Source organism: Bos grunniens, chromosome 5 (assembly GCF_055505025.1).
Source record: "Bos grunniens cultivar Pamir isolate PY7600 chromosome 5, Bosgru_T2T1.0, whole genome shotgun sequence".
In the NCBI taxonomy this organism is placed as follows: domain Eukaryota; kingdom Metazoa; phylum Chordata; class Mammalia; order Artiodactyla; family Bovidae; genus Bos; species Bos grunniens.
In genome coordinates, this window is record NC_141169.1 from 16,701,566 (window position 1) to 16,720,190 (window position 18,625).

Here is an 18,625-nt window from a genome sequence, read left to right on the forward strand (position 1 = left end):
TCTTCACAGTCCAACTCTCACATCCATACATGACCACTGGAAAAACCATAGCCTTGACTAGACGGACCTTTGTTGGCAAAGTAATGTCTCTGCTTTTGAATATGCTATCTAGGTTGGTCATAACTTTCCTTCCAAGGAGTAAGTGTCTTTTAATTTCATGGCTGCAATCACCATCTGTAGTAATTTTGGAGCCCCAAAAAATAAAGTCTGACATTGTTTCCACTGTTTCCCCATCTATTTCCCATGAAGTGATGGGACCAGATGCCATGATCTTCGTTTTCTGAATGTTGAGCTTTAAGCCAACTTTTCCACTCTCCTCTTAACCTGGATTCAAATATTACTAACATTTTACCCTGATTATTATTTGATTAATCTCTCCTTCTGTTTATCCCTCTCTTTCTTTCTCTCTCTCATCATGTGGACATTCCACATACCATGGCCTTTTACTCCTAAATATGTTGATCTTTAATTCCTAAGAAGAATGATATTCTCTTACATAACCACACTAAAATTCTCCAGTTAAGAAAATTTAATACTAATGTGGTTTCCCAAGTGGCACTAGTGGTAAAGAAACTGCTAGCCAGTGCTAGAGATGTAAGGGACAAGGGTTCAGTCCTTGGGTTTTCAAGATCCCCTGGAGGAGGGCATGGCAACCCATTCCAGTATTCTTTCTTGGAGGATTCCATGGACATAGGAGCCTGGTGGGCTGCAGTCCATGGTGTTACAAAGAGTCAGACACAACTGAAGTGACTTAGCACACAGCACAATACTGATATAATACTTTAAATAATAAGTGTCCACATTACAAAAGTATTTGGACCAAAAAATATTCATTAGTCTAGGATGGGGGACTGCATTTAAATATTGTATCTCTTCAGCCTGCCTTACTCTGAATCATGTCAGTACCTTTCTGATTGTCATGACATTGGTAGTTTTGAGAAATAAAAACCTCAATGTCTCTTAGTTATTTGAATGTTTCTCATTTTGGATTTGTCTGATGTTTCCTGATTAGCTTTAGATTGATGATCCCAGGCAAAAATAATACATAGGTAAATTCGTTCATTTCTGGGAATCAAATCTGGGGATGCCTAATAGCCACCTGTCTTTCACTGGTGATGTTAATTTTGAAAATTAAAACAACAGTCAAGGTGTTGCCTGATTTTCCACTGTAATCATTCTTTTTGTTCTTCCTTTCAACTGAGAAACAGTCTCTATGAGCCATTTTACAGCTATTCAGATATTCTGCTTCACATCAAACCCCCCACCCCAGATACAGCACCTGTGATTTATTCAATCCAATTGTTACTATTTTAGAAGCAAAATGACAATTTTGCAACTTCCACTCTTTCCATTTCCTAGTTGGTCCTCCGAATATAATGTAAATAAAGGCTATACCTCTTCCCCTATTTATTTATTATCTATTTATTATTGATATGGACTCATAAATTCTTACTTCATTAAATAGCTTATAATTATTACTGTGCTTAGTTACATTGGTCCTCATAGTAACCAGACTGAGTCAAGATTTGACTCGTGAAAGTCTAGGAAGACCATCCCTTACCTCCTCTAGGCCAGAACTATCCTTCCCAAGAGGAAGAGGCAGTGAAAAGCAGCCATGAATCTTCAGTGGCAGTTGAGCCACGGCTGGTCTCAGATCCTAGACTAGCTTGACCGCTGTATGTGAGGAAGTGCTCAACGAAGTGTCACCCAAATGCCAAGTGAACCTTCCCCAGTCTTCACGGCAGGTGTCTCCCCACATGGCCACCCAGCCTGTTCTGATGTGCTGACAGACATTTCACTTCAGTCTGACTAACCGTACTAATCGGTCTGGTCCTACTGAACATGCGTGGGCCATCCGGCCCTCACATCACCTGAGACTGAGGGACAAGAAGAAATTGAAACCGTTCATGTTACTGATGTTGGCCTCCCAGTGTCTCAGAAGTTATTTTGACTTCAAAGCCCACCCTCTTCTCTTTACTAGCCCACCAAATCACCCAGGTATCTCCCTTTGACTGAGTGTTTTACAGCTTCCTAAGATCCTAGGAGGGAGAAGGCAATGGCACCCCACTCCAGTACTCCTGCCTGGAAAATCCTATGGATGGAGGAGCCTGGAAGGCTGCAGTCCATGGGGTCACTGAGGGTTGGACTGACTGAGCGACTTCACTATCACTTTTCACTTTCATGCATTGGAGAAGGAAATAGCAACCCACTCCAGTGTTCTTGCCTGGAGAATCCCAGGGACGGGGGAGCCTGGTAGTCTGCCGTCTATGGGGTCGCACAGAGTCAGACATGACTGAAGTGACTTGGCGGCGGCAGCAGCAAGACCCTAGGAAGAGCATTTAAAGATCACTGAGTGAAATTTACGTTTTCTCCAGGGCTTCAAGCTTCAGTTAGGCCTGTTCCTCTTTACGCTGTGAACTGTCCCAGGTGATCAGGGCAATGCAACCATTCAGCTGAACTTTAGAGAATATGTGGCAAAGCCCCTCTCATTACAGGAGTCTGCGAGATAAATGCAAAAAACACAGTACTCCCAAAGCTGTCTTTGCCAACCACTGATGCTGCTGCAGGTTCAACTTCTCTTTCATCTCAAACTGCATTATTTCTCTATTTTAAATGGTTGAGTGAAGCCCTGATTGTCTTCTTAGATTCTCAAAAGTTGCTATCATTTCCACTATTTCTCTTCCTGTGTGTTCCACATGTAGTGACTTCTTTTTCAATCCTGTAGTTTCTGTATATCAGGACACTTGATTTTAGGACTTGAAATTTCAAGGGCCTTTACTGATTTGGTTTTATTGTCAGGGAAAATAGAATAAAGTATTAGGATATTTCAAGGCATATAGAAAGAATAAATGATGAAGAAAAGTGGAAGGGGACTGCTGAAAGTTGAGCTGTGCCAACAAATCCCAGTTGTGTGCAACTGCTTGGTGGTTCAGATAGTAAAGAATCCGCCTGAAATGTGGGAGACCTGGGTTCGATCACTGGGTTAGGAAGATCCCCTGGAGAAGGGAATGGCAACCCACTCCAGTATTCTTGCCTGGAGAATTCCATGGACAGAGGAGCCTGGTGGGCTACAGTTCACGGGGTTGCAAAAAGTTGGACATGACAGAGAGACTAACACATACCTCAGCAATGGCTTATGAAAGGCAGTCACCCCCGCTCAACACACACACACATACACATACCCTTCCCAGCTTCTTAAGGGTTTTGCTGGCCCCTCAGAGCTTTCAGCAAAGCAGGAGGAGGAAAACTGACTCTAGCTGCGAAAGGAGCCCAGGAACTGGAAATACTCAGGTATTTTGCTTTGAAGTGAGAGTCGCTCAGTTGTGTCTGACTCTTTGTGACCCAGTGGACTATACAGTCCGTGGAATTCTCCAGGCCAGAATACTGGAGTGGGTAGCCTATCCCTTCTCCAGCGGATCTTCCCAACCCAGGAATCAAACTGGGGTCCCCTGCATCGCAGGTGGATTCTCTACCAACTGAGCTATGAGGGAAGCCCCAATTTTTAATAAGCAGAGAAACAATAGTGGTGGCCCCAAGTAAGGACATTGGCCATGTGACGCTCAACTGTCCTCTTCATAATGCGTTGAAAATATGAATCCCTAATGTAAAATGTCAGAGACATTACTTTGCCAACAAAGGTTCGTTTAGTCAAGGCTATGGTTTTTCTTGTGGTCATGTATGGATGTGAGAGTTGGACTGTGAAGAAGGCTGAGCACTGAAGAATTGATGCTTTTGAACTGTGGTGTTGGAGAAGACTCTTGAGAGTCCCTTGGACTGCAAGGAGATCCAACTAGTCCATTCTGAAGGAGATCAGCCCTGGAATTTCTTTGGAAGGAATGATGCTAAAGCTGAAACTCGAGTACTTTGGCCACCTCATGCAAAGAGTTGACTCATTGGAAAAGACTCTGATGCTGGGAGGGATTGGGGGCAGGAGGAGAAGGGGACGACAGAGGATGAGATGGCTGGATGGCATCACTGACTCGATGGACCTGAGTTTTAATGAATTCTGGGAGTTGGTGATGGACAGGGAGGCCTGGCGTGCTGCAAATCATGAGGTCGCAAGAGTCGGACAGGACTGAGCGACTGATCTGATCTGATCTGATCTGAATGTAAAATGTCTAATGACAGTCAAACACAACAGCGATTGCCCTAGCTCCCAGACCCATGGTTAAGTACATGTTGCTACACTTTTTCCTTCTTGAGCGAATCAGGAGGAGGCAATTGGCCATTTTTCTGGCTCTTATGATCACTTTCTCTTGATTACTGGTCCACCTTCTTGCTCAAAATTAGCCCTTTCCTGTGAGCCTGGCCCTTTGTAAGTTTAGAGAGTTTTGTAGAAAGTCTTTAAGGGGTTAGATAATGGTGGCTCACAGTCACATAGAGGTCTCAGAATATTCTGTGATTGCTCCCTGTGGTGGACACATCCCAAGGTGACCCTCAACGGTGACCCTCAAAGAGTCACATCCTTGTATAATTCCCTCCACTTGAGTATGGGCATAACCTGTGACTGACTCATGGCCAATAGACTATGGCAAAAGTGATAGGGTGTTATGCCTACAGTTATATTGTTACATAAGACTCCATCTTAGCAGACTTTAGCAAAGACTCCCCTGCTGTTTTGGGAAACTTAGCAGCCTTGTCGAGACAGCCTCTTAGCAAGGGACTCAGGCAGCTGTAGGAGCTGAGAGTGGCTCCCAGCTGACAGCCAGCAAGAAAATAAATAAGGACCTCAATTCTACAGCCACGAGGAACTAAATTCTGCCAGCAACCACCTGGGCCTGAAACAGAAACCAAACTCCAGAAAAGCACATGGCTACACCTTTATTGCAGCCTCTTAAGACTGAGCAAAGGATTTGTTTAAGCTGTGCCTGTATCACTGACCCACTGAACCTGTGCGATAATATCTATTGTTTTAGGCATCTATATGCGTGAGTGCAAGTGTGCTAAGTTGCTTCAGTTGTGTCTGACTCTTCCTTAAACTATGGACTCTAACGCACCAGACTCCTCTGTCCATGGGATTTTCCAGGCAAGAATACTGGAGTGGGTTGCCATGCAAATCCCTTCCATGGGATTTTTCTGACTAAGGGATCAAACCCACCTAACATCTCCAGCATTGGAAGGCAGGTTCTTTACCACTAGCGCCACCTAGGAAGCCTGTTAGCATCTAGGGTTGGGGGTAATTTGTCACAGAGCATTAAAAGATGACTACATTCCTGCAGAGCAGTGAGAACATAACCCAAGGAGAAGAAAAGAGGACCATAGCCTAGCTTAGTCCCTGTGACTTCTATTTGCAGCTCTTCAGGGCTCTGCATGCATTCTTCAAGTTCCCAAACTGATTCCAGTAGGTAGCACTGCTGGTAGAGTTTAAACATTTTTTTTTCACAGTCAAATAAGTTAATACAAATAAAATAAATGTAAGAGGAGAGCTTCTGAATACTCAGAAGAGCAGTGGGTTGCACAGGGTGTGCCCACATGCCCACAAATAGAAGCATCCATAGAGCACTTCCCAGAATGCTTTGCTCTGATTGAAGTTGGGCTGTTCTTCATTGACCGGTTCTCAGGCATGTTTACACCAACTAGAAAGAGGAAGATGGTGATTGACACAGCAGCTTTTGGGCTGTGCACAATACCTCAAGGTTTCATCTTGAGAGGGCCAAGGATTAACAGGAGTGAGTCCCACTGCAACCTTCTGAGGGACCTCAGATCTTCTAGTTCTATTCTCCAGTTACCAGCCCCTAAATTAAAGTATAATCGAAAACTCCTTTCAGATTATGGCTCTCCTAAGGGATCTAAGTCTGGGGTCTTTCATCATCTATTCATTTAATCACCATTTAATGATCTACTGTATGTCAGCACTGCTGAAACAGCAGTGGATAAAACACGCTGTAGTGTGCTTAGTCACTCAGTTGCGTCCGACTCTTTGCACTCTCAGGCTCTTCTGTCCATGGGGATTCTCCAGGCAAAAATACTGGAGTGGGTTGTCATGCCCTCTTCCAGGGGATCTTCCTGACCCAAGGATGGAACCCAGGTCTCCCACAGTGCATAAGGACTCCTTACTGTCTGAGCCACCAAGGAAGCCCAAGAAATACTGGAGTGGGTAGCCTATCCTTTCTCCAGGAGATCTACCCAACTGAGGAATTGAACTGGGGTCTCCTGCACTGCAGGTGGATTCTTTACCAGCTGAGCTACCAGGAAAAGTGAAAGTCTCTCATTTGTGTCTGACTCTTTGTGACCCAATGGACTATACAGTCCGTGGAATTCTCCAGGCCAGAATTCTGGAGTGGGTAGCCGTTCTCTTCTCCAGTGGGTCTTCCCAACCCAGAGACTGAACCCAGGTCTCCCGCATTGCAGGTGGATTCTTTATCAGCTGAGCCACAAGGGAAGTCCCAGATAAAACATATGAAATCCCCAAACATGGAGTTTTGAGTCTAATGGGAGATATGGGAGATACAGAGAAGGAAATGGCAATGAAAATACATGCTAGGGAAAGTACAGGTGCTGTCTGAGCACAAAAGAGAGATGCCTCCCCATTGCAAAAGAGACTTAAGGAATCTCTCTACTTTGCCAGTAATGACATCTGAACTGAGACATGAAGGATGAAGAGGAATTGACAACAGAGTGCTCCAAGTAGATGGAATATGTACCTAAACCAGAGGTGTGTTTGAAGAGCAATGGAACTGATGGGTAGAGTTTGCATAAAAATAAAGTACAGTAGTTATCCAGCAAGAACTGAATACCATTATTGTGCTAAATGAATGTTATATAATATTTCATATGATCCCCACAGTGTTCCTCAGATGAGACGACTGAGAAGAAGAGAGGTGACATGCTTTGGCCATGACTGTACCATTGGTAAATGGTGAAGCCAGAAATTAATGCATACCTGACTGGCTTCACAGCCCACACAGTTTTAACCCTTGGCTTTCATGCCCTAGTCAGTAGCTCAAATGAATAGACCAAATAATGGGGCTTCAAGTCAAGCCTCTATTCTTCACTGATGGAGCCACCTAGCCAAACTATAGGTTCAAATCCACCCCAGATTCTAGAATTTCTCTGACCTCAGCACCTCCACCCAGTCCTTGAGTTTTTGCTTATAAGTGGGGACAAGTCAGCCCTTTCCCAGTTCTAAGGTCCCTTGTTAGCAAGCCAGGTTTCCACCATGAGGCTGCTTCCCTAGACTTTTTGAAAATAAGAATCTTGTCTCTGAAGTCAGTCATCTTGCCTAGATTCCCACTTCTCTGACCTCAGACACCATGTTTTGCCTTTTTTTTTTTTTGGACTTGTCCTATTTTTGATTTCACAAGAATCCTCAGATTGCTTCTAGATTTTCTGGAGTCTAGTCTAACTACAGAACAACACCGAGAGAACATCTATTTACACTGAGGTGGCCATGGTTTTGCCTAGGCATAGTACTGTGGACTTTTCCAATTTCAAAACCCTTTTTTGACCTCGCTGTTCTCTGAATCTGGGGCAGCACATCCTCCTCTCCTGTAGGTTGCTAGAGTTAGTAGTCAAATTCTATTACTTTCTTTTCGAGACTATTTTGGAAAGAGGAAAAATCTCATTTCTCTCCTAACTAGAATATTTAAAGATACCCTGACCTTTCCCCAAATCACAAGAACAAGTAAATTAAGCAAAATGGTTTTTTCCTAGGCAAATCACAAATCTCTTTTTAAGATTTCTATAATCATTGCAGAGATACCAGAATAAATAGTTCAATGTGTGGCCAACTTTGAAAATAAAATTTTCTAATGCTAAATGTGTATTTTTGCATATATCAAAATATAAAATTTTCTATGTATTTACATTTATTTTACATTCATCTTATTCTCTAATCATACAGATTTTTGAACTAATATCCACCACATATCTTTCTCTCTTTTGTGTTTCAGCTAATTTCTCCAACCTTTTATGGTATGAGAGCTCTTCTATATAGCAGGTTGTAGATATTTCTTGGTGCAGCTTGATTTTTTTTTTTTTTTGGAATATTTTTTGCCGTACTGGAGGGTTCAGGTCTTACTGTCAGGAGGTTTATTCATGCATTTACTTACAAAGCAAGAGCTACTTATTGTCTATAAAGATGCTTACAGAAAGCTTCAATTAAAACAATTTTTTATGAGAATAAATTAACTTCTGAGTAAATAATCACCACAATTTTCTACATTTTGGATATGCTGTTGTCCTTTTTTTTTTAAACCATGATGATGTCTTAAATATAATAACAAAGGTGTACAACATGTAGTTATTTTTTATGAATATGTTTGGTACAAGTTATGAAGACCAGTTTAAAAGGGTAAATGTTACTTAATATTTCACACATCTACCCATGGAATAAATTTTTTCCATTTAGGAAGAAGTCATTATTTGACAGTTCTGTCTAGCAGGTCTTCATTCCTTTTCATTTCTAAATTGCTTGAACATGACTTCAATTCGTAACAATCAATTTCTTTGCTGCCTACCATCTCAAACTACTTTCTTTAAGGCCACCAGTGACCTTCTCTTCAATTTAAAGTACAATTTCCTTTTATCCTGTATTTTGAGCCTTTCTGCTGTCTTTCCTATGGTTGGCCAGAACATTCTCAATTACACTTTTTTCTAGTTTCAGTAAAACCAGTTATACCTGGTACAAGTTGTACATATGGTTACTCAATTTCTATAACCTTTGCAGGGTCTACATTTCCTCATATCTGTATCTGTATACAAATATCTGTATTCCAAAGGACTTTTGCTATATTTATATCACAATTTACAAGTAGACATTGATAGTATTTTTGTTGTTTGACATGCAGCTCAAGTGTACCACTTATAAGTCATCCACACATCAGTGATGAAGAGGCTGCAGAGATGAGCAAGTATTGGGTTAGCCAAAAAGTTTGTTCAAGTTTTTTGTAATATGTAACAGGGTAAACAGAATGAGTTTTGGCCAATCCAGTATTTTAATACTCTCAGAAAGTCCATTCAACTTTCCTGTTTACTATTAAGATCCACTAGTATCTCGGCACCTTTGTTTTTATCTCGGAAAAAGTACTATTCTTTTTTTTTTCCATCTTCTAAGTGCCTATACTTTTTATTTAGTGGCTATCCTTACATTAGACATTATGCTAGATGAGGGAGATTCAGTGATGACTCAAAACAGGATCAGCCGTCATTTTCATGAAAATTTAGTCTAGTTGGGAAGATTGGAATTAAAAATTTTTATTAATCAAAAAATCCTGCAACTCTTGCAAATATTAAATATTCTTCTTAAAAGCCTATAATGGGAAAATTTGACCTGGTCAAGGAACTCAAGGAGGATTACTTTAACAGTGTATTTCTTTCATTGTAATTTGAATGATGAGTAGGAATTCAGTACATGAAGAGGAACCTTAGTTGTCACATTCCCTATGATTAACTAGCACAATCCTGTGTGCTAGTGGATCCTTTTGTTATTTATTTTTCACTTTCCCTAAAATATTTTCTTTCCTGGATCGCCACTTCTCTAATGGCTTCATTGGTGCTGCTGCTGTTTAATTCACTAAGTCATGTCCAGTTCTTTTGTGACCTCATGTAGCCTGCTACGTTCCTCTGTCCATGGGATTTCTCAGGCAAGAGTACTGGAGTGGGTTGTCATTGCCTTCACCAGGGATCTTCCCAACCCAGGGATCTAACCTGCATCTTCTGCTTTGGCAGGCGGATTCCTTACAGCTGAGACACTAGGGAAGCCCTTAATATAAATTACATGCCACCAGTCCATGGGGTTGCTGGGAGTCGGACACGACTGAGCGACTTCACTTTTACTTTTCATTTTCATGCATTGGAGAAGGAAATGGCAACCCACTCCAGTGTTCTTGCCTGGAGAATCCCAGGGATGGGGGAGCCTGTTGGGCTGCCATCTCTGGGGTCGCACAGAGTCAGACACGACTGAAGCGACTTAGCAGCAGCAGCAGCAAATCATATCAAGAAGGGAATGAAATAATGTTTCATTTTTTTCCTTTAAAATAATTGAAAAACAAATAGCTTTTATTTAATGTTCAGTAATGTAAAAATAAGTACAATGAATTGAGTCATCAGATAAGAGAAAGTCCATTCCCCCTGACCTTAGAGCTAGCCAGTTATGGAAACACTGGGTCATTTAGGATCAGACATTTTCTATCTTTAGCTGATGTTTGATCAGTATCATCAAGAGTAACTCAGGGAATCTTTCCAAAACTCTGATACACTTTTCATTGTTGTTTCGTGTGACCCTCTTCACTATTTTTATGTAATTAGTCACCCTACTTGATATCATTCATACTTTAAAATAAATTAATAGAATGGAGAATCTAATAATGCAATTTAAAATTTAATGAAGTAGATTCTTTTGCCCTTTCTTCTCCTTTGATGGGTCAGACTGTTTTAAATAATCCCAAGGTAATTTTGCTTCCAGTTTCTTTTAGAAAGCATTCCAGCATAAAGCATTTAGTCACTCTATTGTGCCCAGCTCTTTACCCACCAGGTCCCTCTCTCCATGGATTTCTCCAGGCAAGAATACTGTAGTAGGTTGCCATTCCCTTCTCCAGGAATGTTTATTCAAAACCACTATCTATGATGATCTATCTCATCATAGACTTTCTACAGTATTTAAGTTTTTTAAAAAACTCAGTTTAACCTTCAGGCCAAGACTTGTACTTACGCAGTTATGACCAGGTTGTCCCTATTGGTTTTTTACAACCAGCATTTGTTCTGATAATTAGTTGCTAATTAGCTTCTCCTGGTCCCTGCCTCCAGTCATTCCAAACACTGGTCCTTATCTGAATACACTGTGCTTTCTCCTCCCACAGGAGGGGATGCCATCCTTACTGGAGGCCCCTCTGTATGAAATAGCCTTTGATGATCTCCACCTGGAAAATGCTTTACTCATTTTTTAAAAGTCACCTAAAATAATAGCTTCTTTTGGAAAAGTTTTTATTTTTTTTTCCAGGTATTAATAGAATAAGTCACTTCTTGTCTATTTTCTCTCAGCACTCTGTACTTATCTCTACTATCACAATATATTGTAATTATTTATATTCAATTACATGTTGATCTCTAGACCATGCGCCCTTTCAGAGCACTGGTAGTGGTTTGTTCATTGTTGGCAAGTAATAGGTGTTCAATAGTTGTGTGTCTATGCTTCAGAGAATTTATGGAATAACCCAGAGCATTTAGAAGTAAAGGAACAAAAATACCTTAGTAAAATGACTGGGTTTTTAAAAAATGTTTTACTGATATATTAACACCTTGATTCTACAAAATTGTGAACTGAAGAGAAATTAATAATTTTTATCTTTTTCTGTCTGTATCTCTCTTAATGTAAGTTTAGGCACATTCCACTAAAATAAAGCAAAACATCTACACACACACATAACACACGGAGAGACTTTACAAATCAAAACACACTTAGTTTGCCTTTCAGGGTGTTAGGGATTCAGAACGGCATGAGCTAGAAAAGGACTTTAGCCTTATTCTATCACCACTCCATCACCCAAGTGAGAGCATGAGCTGTTGTAAAGGAGAGTGCTGACCTCCACAAATATCAGAATAAATAAACGTTTTATAATTACAAGTTTCAAACTCTAACCAACTCACAACAAATAATAAAATTAAAAAGTTAAAGGCAAATAAAGCAAAATGTAAATCTATAGGATTTTTCATTTATGTTAAATACACATAGGAACGTTTATACATATATATGTGTGTGTGTATGTACACACAGGCAACATCCCATATCATGCAATTTTAAAGTTAGAGAAACCTCCTGCTGCTGCTAAGTAACTTCAGTCGTGTCTGACTCTGTGCGACCCCGTAGACGACAGCCCATCAGGCTCCCTCGTCCCTGGGATTCTCCAGGCAAGGAAAAATCTCCTAAATGTTATTTAATACATTTTTATTTAATTCATTTTTATTAAAAATGTGAAATCTAAGACATATCAAAAATCTCATGTATAATAAGTGATAAGGCTATGTGCTTGGTTGCTCCGTCATGTCCGACTTTTTGCAACTCCATGGACTGTAGCCCACCAAGCTCCTCTGTCCATGGGGATTCTCCAGGCAAGAACACTGGAGTGGGTTGCCATGCCCTCCTCCAGGAGATCCTCCCAATCCAGGGGTCCAACCCAGATCTCCCACATTGCAGGTGGATAAGGTTATCCATTTAGCACTAAAGTCCTCTGAGATCAGTATCAAGTTTTAAACAGTCATTAGAAGGAATAGTTCCCAAAGTTTTTCCATTTGTGCTATACCAGAGATTTTTGTTTGTAAAATTGGTTTTTAATGAAACTCCTAATTTAACTAAAACATGACTGCACGCACACACACACACATAAACACACACACAATACTAAACAAGTCAGTAATGATAAAAATCCTAAAAGGAGGTGACACTGATTAGAAACATACCATATGCCAGACACTGTTCCCAGTGCTCATAAGATTTGCTCACAAAATTTTCTCACCAACCCTATGAGGGTGGATAATTCTTTTTCCCTCAGTTTTTATAGGTAGAAACCGAGGCCTGAAAGAGGGGAAGCAAGACACTGTATTAATACTCAGGTAGTCTGGTCCCAGAAACCATACTTTTACCACAGTGCTTGCAAAACTAATACAGAAACAAACAAAAATTATCTTTAAGAACATCTGCTATTATCTGCTAAGCCGAACTATTTGCTCATCCATTCATAGTCTCTCACGCACTTAAAATTGAGAACAGTTGCTGGAACTGAACTTTCCATCATGCCTCTTGATCAATTACAGCAGATTTTACCATGTTTTACTTCACATTATAAATTTCACACAGTTCTGAGTTGGCAGTACTAATATGTATACTCCAGTTTAGGAAAAATACTTTTTCACACTGATTCAAATGCTACAGTACACCTCTGAGTTACAGTGTGCCATGGCATAAGGGCAGAGGGGCACTTCCGAATGAAGACTGTAACCAAACTCCTTATACTCAGTACTACAAAACAATCTTCTGCTTTTAGTAGACCCTTCTTACACTTAAAACACCCACTTGGATGTCAGTTTACATTTTATTTATCAAAAATGTTATCAAAACTAATTCTGGAATATTATTAGATAAAATTAGCTAAATTCAAGGCCCACTGTCTTGGCAAAACACGTATGGCTTAATATCTCTTGAATTTAGCTAATGCATACTATTATTACATTCTAATTTTACTCCCTCATTCTGCCCATTTCAAATGCACATTAGCAAAAGGACTAAGTTCAGTTCAGTGATATAATTTTATTATTATCCAATATTAACAAACACAAAAAAATTGTACTAAATCAAGTTCATGCAGGCAACTTGGAGTTATTTTACAATTTATGTGTATGTCACTAGATAGACTCTTCACTGGCTAATTAAATGATACCATCTAAAAGTGGTTTATCTTCAATTGGTAGGTTCTGTGTGCAGATTGATTTTCTTTGAGGAGGCTAGATTTCAGGCTTCTCTCTCCCTCTTTTTTTTTTTCTTTTAAATCACTGGGCATCTGTAAATAAATTCAATGGGTAGTAAATCTTACTTTAGTTCAACTGCCCTAGGAACTAGAATTAATATATGCCAAACTACTGAAAAATGGGTGCTAATTTTCAGATTATCTCTATTTTGCTTTATTCATCATTTGGAAGATATTGTTAACTTTTTTAATAAAAAGAAAGACAAAATTCACCAATTTCTCACTCTACTTATACTATCTAAACTCTAAAGCCAAACAACTGTAAACTCAATACATTATAACCCTCAGCAACTTTATTATAGAGGATAAATACAAAGTTAGAGTGCTTGAATATGCTCTGCAGTACAAGATAATTTTGTTTTAAAATGCTCTTTGGGTAATCTATTGTAATTTAAGCATTTTATTTTTGTAAAGTTGCATTGATCACATTCAGAATAAAATATAAGTTATAAAATGACTAACAGACATTTTCAAAATATCTAGAGTTTTGCAAATCTAGTTTAGGTTAGAACATACCTGCAAACTTAAAGATACATAGATACATAAGAAGTGCAAATAAGCCCATCCTTTAATTCATGTTTTCTGTTTCCTAGCAAGTTCTCTGTGTTTTTTTTTTTTTTTTCAGCCACACCTTGAAATACACTCTATATTTTTAGTAATTTAAAACAGTAGAGCTTGCCAGACAGAAAAACATAAACATGAACAAGAGCAATGGTCTTTTATATTGTTCAATTCTAAATAAATCCCAAGCACCTAAAGAGTACATATCATAGGGTAGACAATAAAATAAAACTAGTAGTAGACTAGTTAGATAGCCAGATACATGGTGGGAGGGAGGGAAAGAGGAAGGGAGAGAGAGAGGAAAAAGATACTGATTGATTGGGGGCATTAAAATTTGAAAATCTATTTCTGCGTCTTCTTCATATATTGATGTACTGACTAGGTGATCCTGGCAATAAGTTAAAACCTGTTAGTCTCTGTTTCCTTAGTACCATAGTATCAATAACATTATCATATATCAAATGTTAAGAACAAATGATAGTATATCTATATAAACAACTGTTACAATTTTAAAGTACTTGTAAGAATTATGTTTATGCATGCAATGTAGACACCTAAATATCCATACATTCACATACTAATATAAGCCTACACTAAGATGACATTGTGGTTACAAAATTATGCTTTTCACTAAAGAGTTGGCCATGCAAGTCCAGAATTTCACATTGTTAAGGCAAGTGTCAAGAATTCATCACATTTACAAATACTTCAACTGAGAAAGTAGAAAACTAAATGGTAACATGCATTCAGTAATTTAAAGACACTAATAAAGGTGCTTATATAAATCAAGTTGTAGGAGAAGATTAAGGTGTTTAAGAGGCAAAAATGTTATTACGGAATAAGTAATAATATGAGGAACACTTTTGAAAAGAAATCAATATATCACCCTCAGCCTGTTGGAAATGCAAAGAACTTCAGAAGGGAATATTAGGAATCTTTTTATCATTGTGCACTTTCTCCATCTCTTCTTAAAATTAGTAAAACCTGTCACTTAGTAACATTCACTTGCTACACAATTTACAAAAATTGGATAAGATAATATGGAGAAGGAAAATGCAAAATGATACAAGATGATAACAACTCAGATAAAAACATATGTATCAGAAAGGAGGCAACTAACATAGGGATACATGTAGCACATGCCTCTTTCACCTACGTTGCCCTGCACTAAGAATTCTTCCTAGGGATTTGTGGCATGGAAAATCGCTAGAATCCCCTTGATGTCCTCTATTAAAAAAAAAATTAAAATCAAAAACTTTCTGTCAATGAAATCTACCATCCAGGTATCATATCAGGTATATTCATATTGTATGTAGTTGTTCAAAGGAAAACAAAGAGATAAACAATTTAAAAACTGTAATCACTACCAAAGCAGTGCATTTGTGATTAGAGACTATACCACTGAGGAAAGCATTTATACACAGCAGAAAATACAATTTTAAATGTGTAGACTGTTAATTGGCTAAGATTTTCTCCATTGTTGACAGATGATATAAATAGATTTTTGGAGAATTAAGTGTTAGGAAACAAATGCTTTACCTTACTCAAGATTGATCACCTGTGAAAAAGACAGTCAATACCTCTGAGTTACTCAACTCCGCTTTGAAGTACTTAATGGCAAAAAAAAAAAAAAAATCATTTTGAAGCTGTGGATCAGGCTTTCAAGTTCATCCTATCAAAACTTTTGGACTCCCAGTTTTAGATTTTTGAAATTTATGGAGTAGGCCAACATAAATCTCCCTGTAAAAAAATTAACCCCAGATCATGCTTTTAAGCATTTGAGGTTTGGTTGATTATAAATTGTCCTGACTGAGACAACAATCTCAGTTCTTTAGATTCCATTAATACATGTCTGACACTTTCTATAAACTCAGTTTTGTTCAGACCTGAATTGACTGAAGGAGACAAGTCGAACAACAGTAATGTCAAGCACTGACAAACAGGACTGGGCTGGTGGAAGAGAGAGAAGTGTGACATAGCTGAGAAGTCCCTGCTGTCTCCAAGCACAAACTGAGCATCTCCAAACTCCGATGTCTAATTGTCCCAATTACTGGTTTGCACAGGCAGAAATATTCTATGTTAAAGAAGAGTAAAAATAAATCTGAAAAACATGAACGTGTCACAGCTTGATGGACAAGTCATTATTCAAAAGTTTTATTACCCTAGAAGAAGTGGAGATGCTATTAAAATAAGACAACATCTTCTAGTAAATAACAGCTATTTACACTTTTCTGTGTCTTCATCTCATAAATATCATTCCACTCTAAGATAACAATAGTCTACTGCTTTCTACTGTGATAATAGACAATATTTGAGGACTTACAAGTTTTCTGAATTCTTCATTTGGTAGCATATGAAAATTCTCAATTAAAAGCTTTTATTGTATTTGATTATTCAGGATTCCTGTCAGATTTAATAACCTATGGCCATAGTAATTCAACAGCTGTAAATATATCTGTTTTGCTACAATACCGTAAGGATCCCCAGGTGTAAATATCACTACTAATAAATAATTAAATGATTGAACGCTTTAATTTCAGGACTTAAATATTTTTCAGATAAATAAAACACATAATTTTGTTATGCATTCAAAAGCACTTAATGAAATATACGATTTTAACATCTCTCAATTCCAGAAAAAACATACCATTCTTTAAAACTATTTGCTAGTATTATTTCCTTAGGCTAAAATTAATAAATATGGTTATAAAGTACTACAACTTCATTCCAGAAGCTAAAGCCTTTGCTTCCTTGGTAAATTCTGTTTTCCCATATAGATACAACTTTCAAAAACTGTTCCAAAGAACTATCATTTAACAATTAGAAACTTTAACTCATTTTAAATTTATAGCAACACTATCTGATGGACCAGTTTTACTTCTACTCTTTGCTACTAATAGCAAATTAAAAGGCAATGGAGCAGAGTGTATACATATGCACATATATTTAAAGATATTCATAATAATAATCTCATAAGTTACTTTCCTTTTTCAAAAGAAAAGCTGAATTACCTGCTGTTCTTTTTCTACTGCAAATTCGTTTTCCAGGTGCACGTTAGTGTGCTCTTTTAAAATTCATTTCGCTAAATCCACACTTCCTTTTAATGCTGCTAAACAGTGCTCTGATTAAAAGCTGACCAAATAGTAAGCCTTTTCAACCCCGACACCAGTTTCTCATACTGTTTCCCCTGTTACATACATCTACCCTTATTTTGAAAGAAAAGGTAAAACAGAAGAGGCTCTTACCAGAGACAGAGAAAACAATTGGTTCAGCTACATCCAACAGTGCTCCGTGCAGCCTGGCAGCATGAGTGATCCCTGGGCCTCACACAAAAGCGAGATAATTGGCTCTCAATGAAGAGATGTAAACATCCATCATAATGGCACTGGGGCTGAAGCTGAACGCTACCTCAGCGCTTCTATGTACTCCGACTGGAAGATGATGTCACAAACATCAACTGGGTGTACTCTCATTGGCTTCTGTTACCTGGAATCATATCTTAACCCTAAACTGTCAGCTGCAAATTGAAATGCTCATCTCTGACTATAATTTTTGCTCAAAAGGGGAGTGAAAGTGATGCTGAGCTACTGGAGGATAGAAAACTGAAAATACTTTCCCCCAAATATGCTAAGGCAAATTTACATCATTAATTAATTAGGATCTATGGGAACTTTATTTTCCAGATATGTTTATTAAATGATAGTATTTATAAAAGGTATTCCATTGAGTGGATATTAAAGGAGATGACTGATATATTCACAACATCTAGAATTTAAAATTTTCTAATTACTTTGCATTGATTTTACAGAACTGCCCCCATGAGATTAAGAGGGTCAAATTGAGAAAAATTACAATGTAGACAATGCACTGTGGAGCTTTTGATCAATTTGGTCACAGTAGCCACGTGTACTGCAAAATCTAATAAAATTTTTGAAATGAAAATATATATTGATCTCTGAATGTTAAATATTACTCTCTAAATGCTAAAAATGCTACATGTTAAATAAAGTTTTGTTTAATAAAGCTTAAAGTATGATATACAAGAAGTACAACATCATTAGCAATAAAGCTAATTTTTTTTTTTTACAAAGACTAATTTATAAGTCACTGGAACTGTAGACAAGCCCATTTCAGTAATTGAAGGCTACTTTATAATATAGCGCAGTTCTCTTTGAGTGCAAATGGGGGATAATTATCTATCTCTTACCCTCTATTCTGACAAAAGCCCCAGACTTCTCCCTAGGCTTAAATCCAGTGGGAGAGGAGGATAATGGGCTAAGCTGGTTGCAGCAGCTTGCTGCCAGAGGGACAAAACTACAATCACCTTGAAATATATCCAAGCTTTCCCCACCAAAAGGAGCTGTCAGCTGTATAACTGTGAGATGCGAGCATTTCTAGAGCTATTCAATGACCAGCTCCTTCTAAATCCAGCCCAGTTATATCCCAGGGCAAGCCCTTTGACAGCTGTGCAGTGGAGCATGCAAATAGTAGACCCACCTGGAGACAGAATGAGAGAAATTCTCAGCATCCACCCCCATCTTTAGGGAAAGGAAGGTCACCAACAGTGCCCTGTGTACCATTATGTCAGTTCATGTCCTTCTGAA

At 38.4% G+C, this 18,625-nt stretch overlaps 1 protein-coding gene across 4 annotated transcripts in view; it reads right to left on the reverse strand.

Moving 5' to 3' along the window:
- MGAT4C (MGAT4 family member C) overlaps window positions 1-18,625 on the reverse strand; it is an 874,849-nt gene that overhangs the window by 269,167 nt on the left and 587,057 nt on the right. Inside the window, exons 1-2 of one of the 4 annotated variants that reach the window (XR_015164776.1) lie at window positions 17,267-17,479; window positions 13,229-13,493 (exon numbers count right to left, since the gene is read on the reverse strand). The exons of 1 other annotated variant lie outside the window; for it this stretch is intronic. The gene's annotated coding sequence lies outside the window, so the exon portion shown is untranslated. Of the gene's footprint in view, window positions 1-13,228; window positions 13,494-17,266; window positions 17,480-18,625 lie in introns of those variants that run through there. 2 more of the 4 variants (XM_086403731.1, XM_086403732.1) reach the window with 2 other exon arrangements.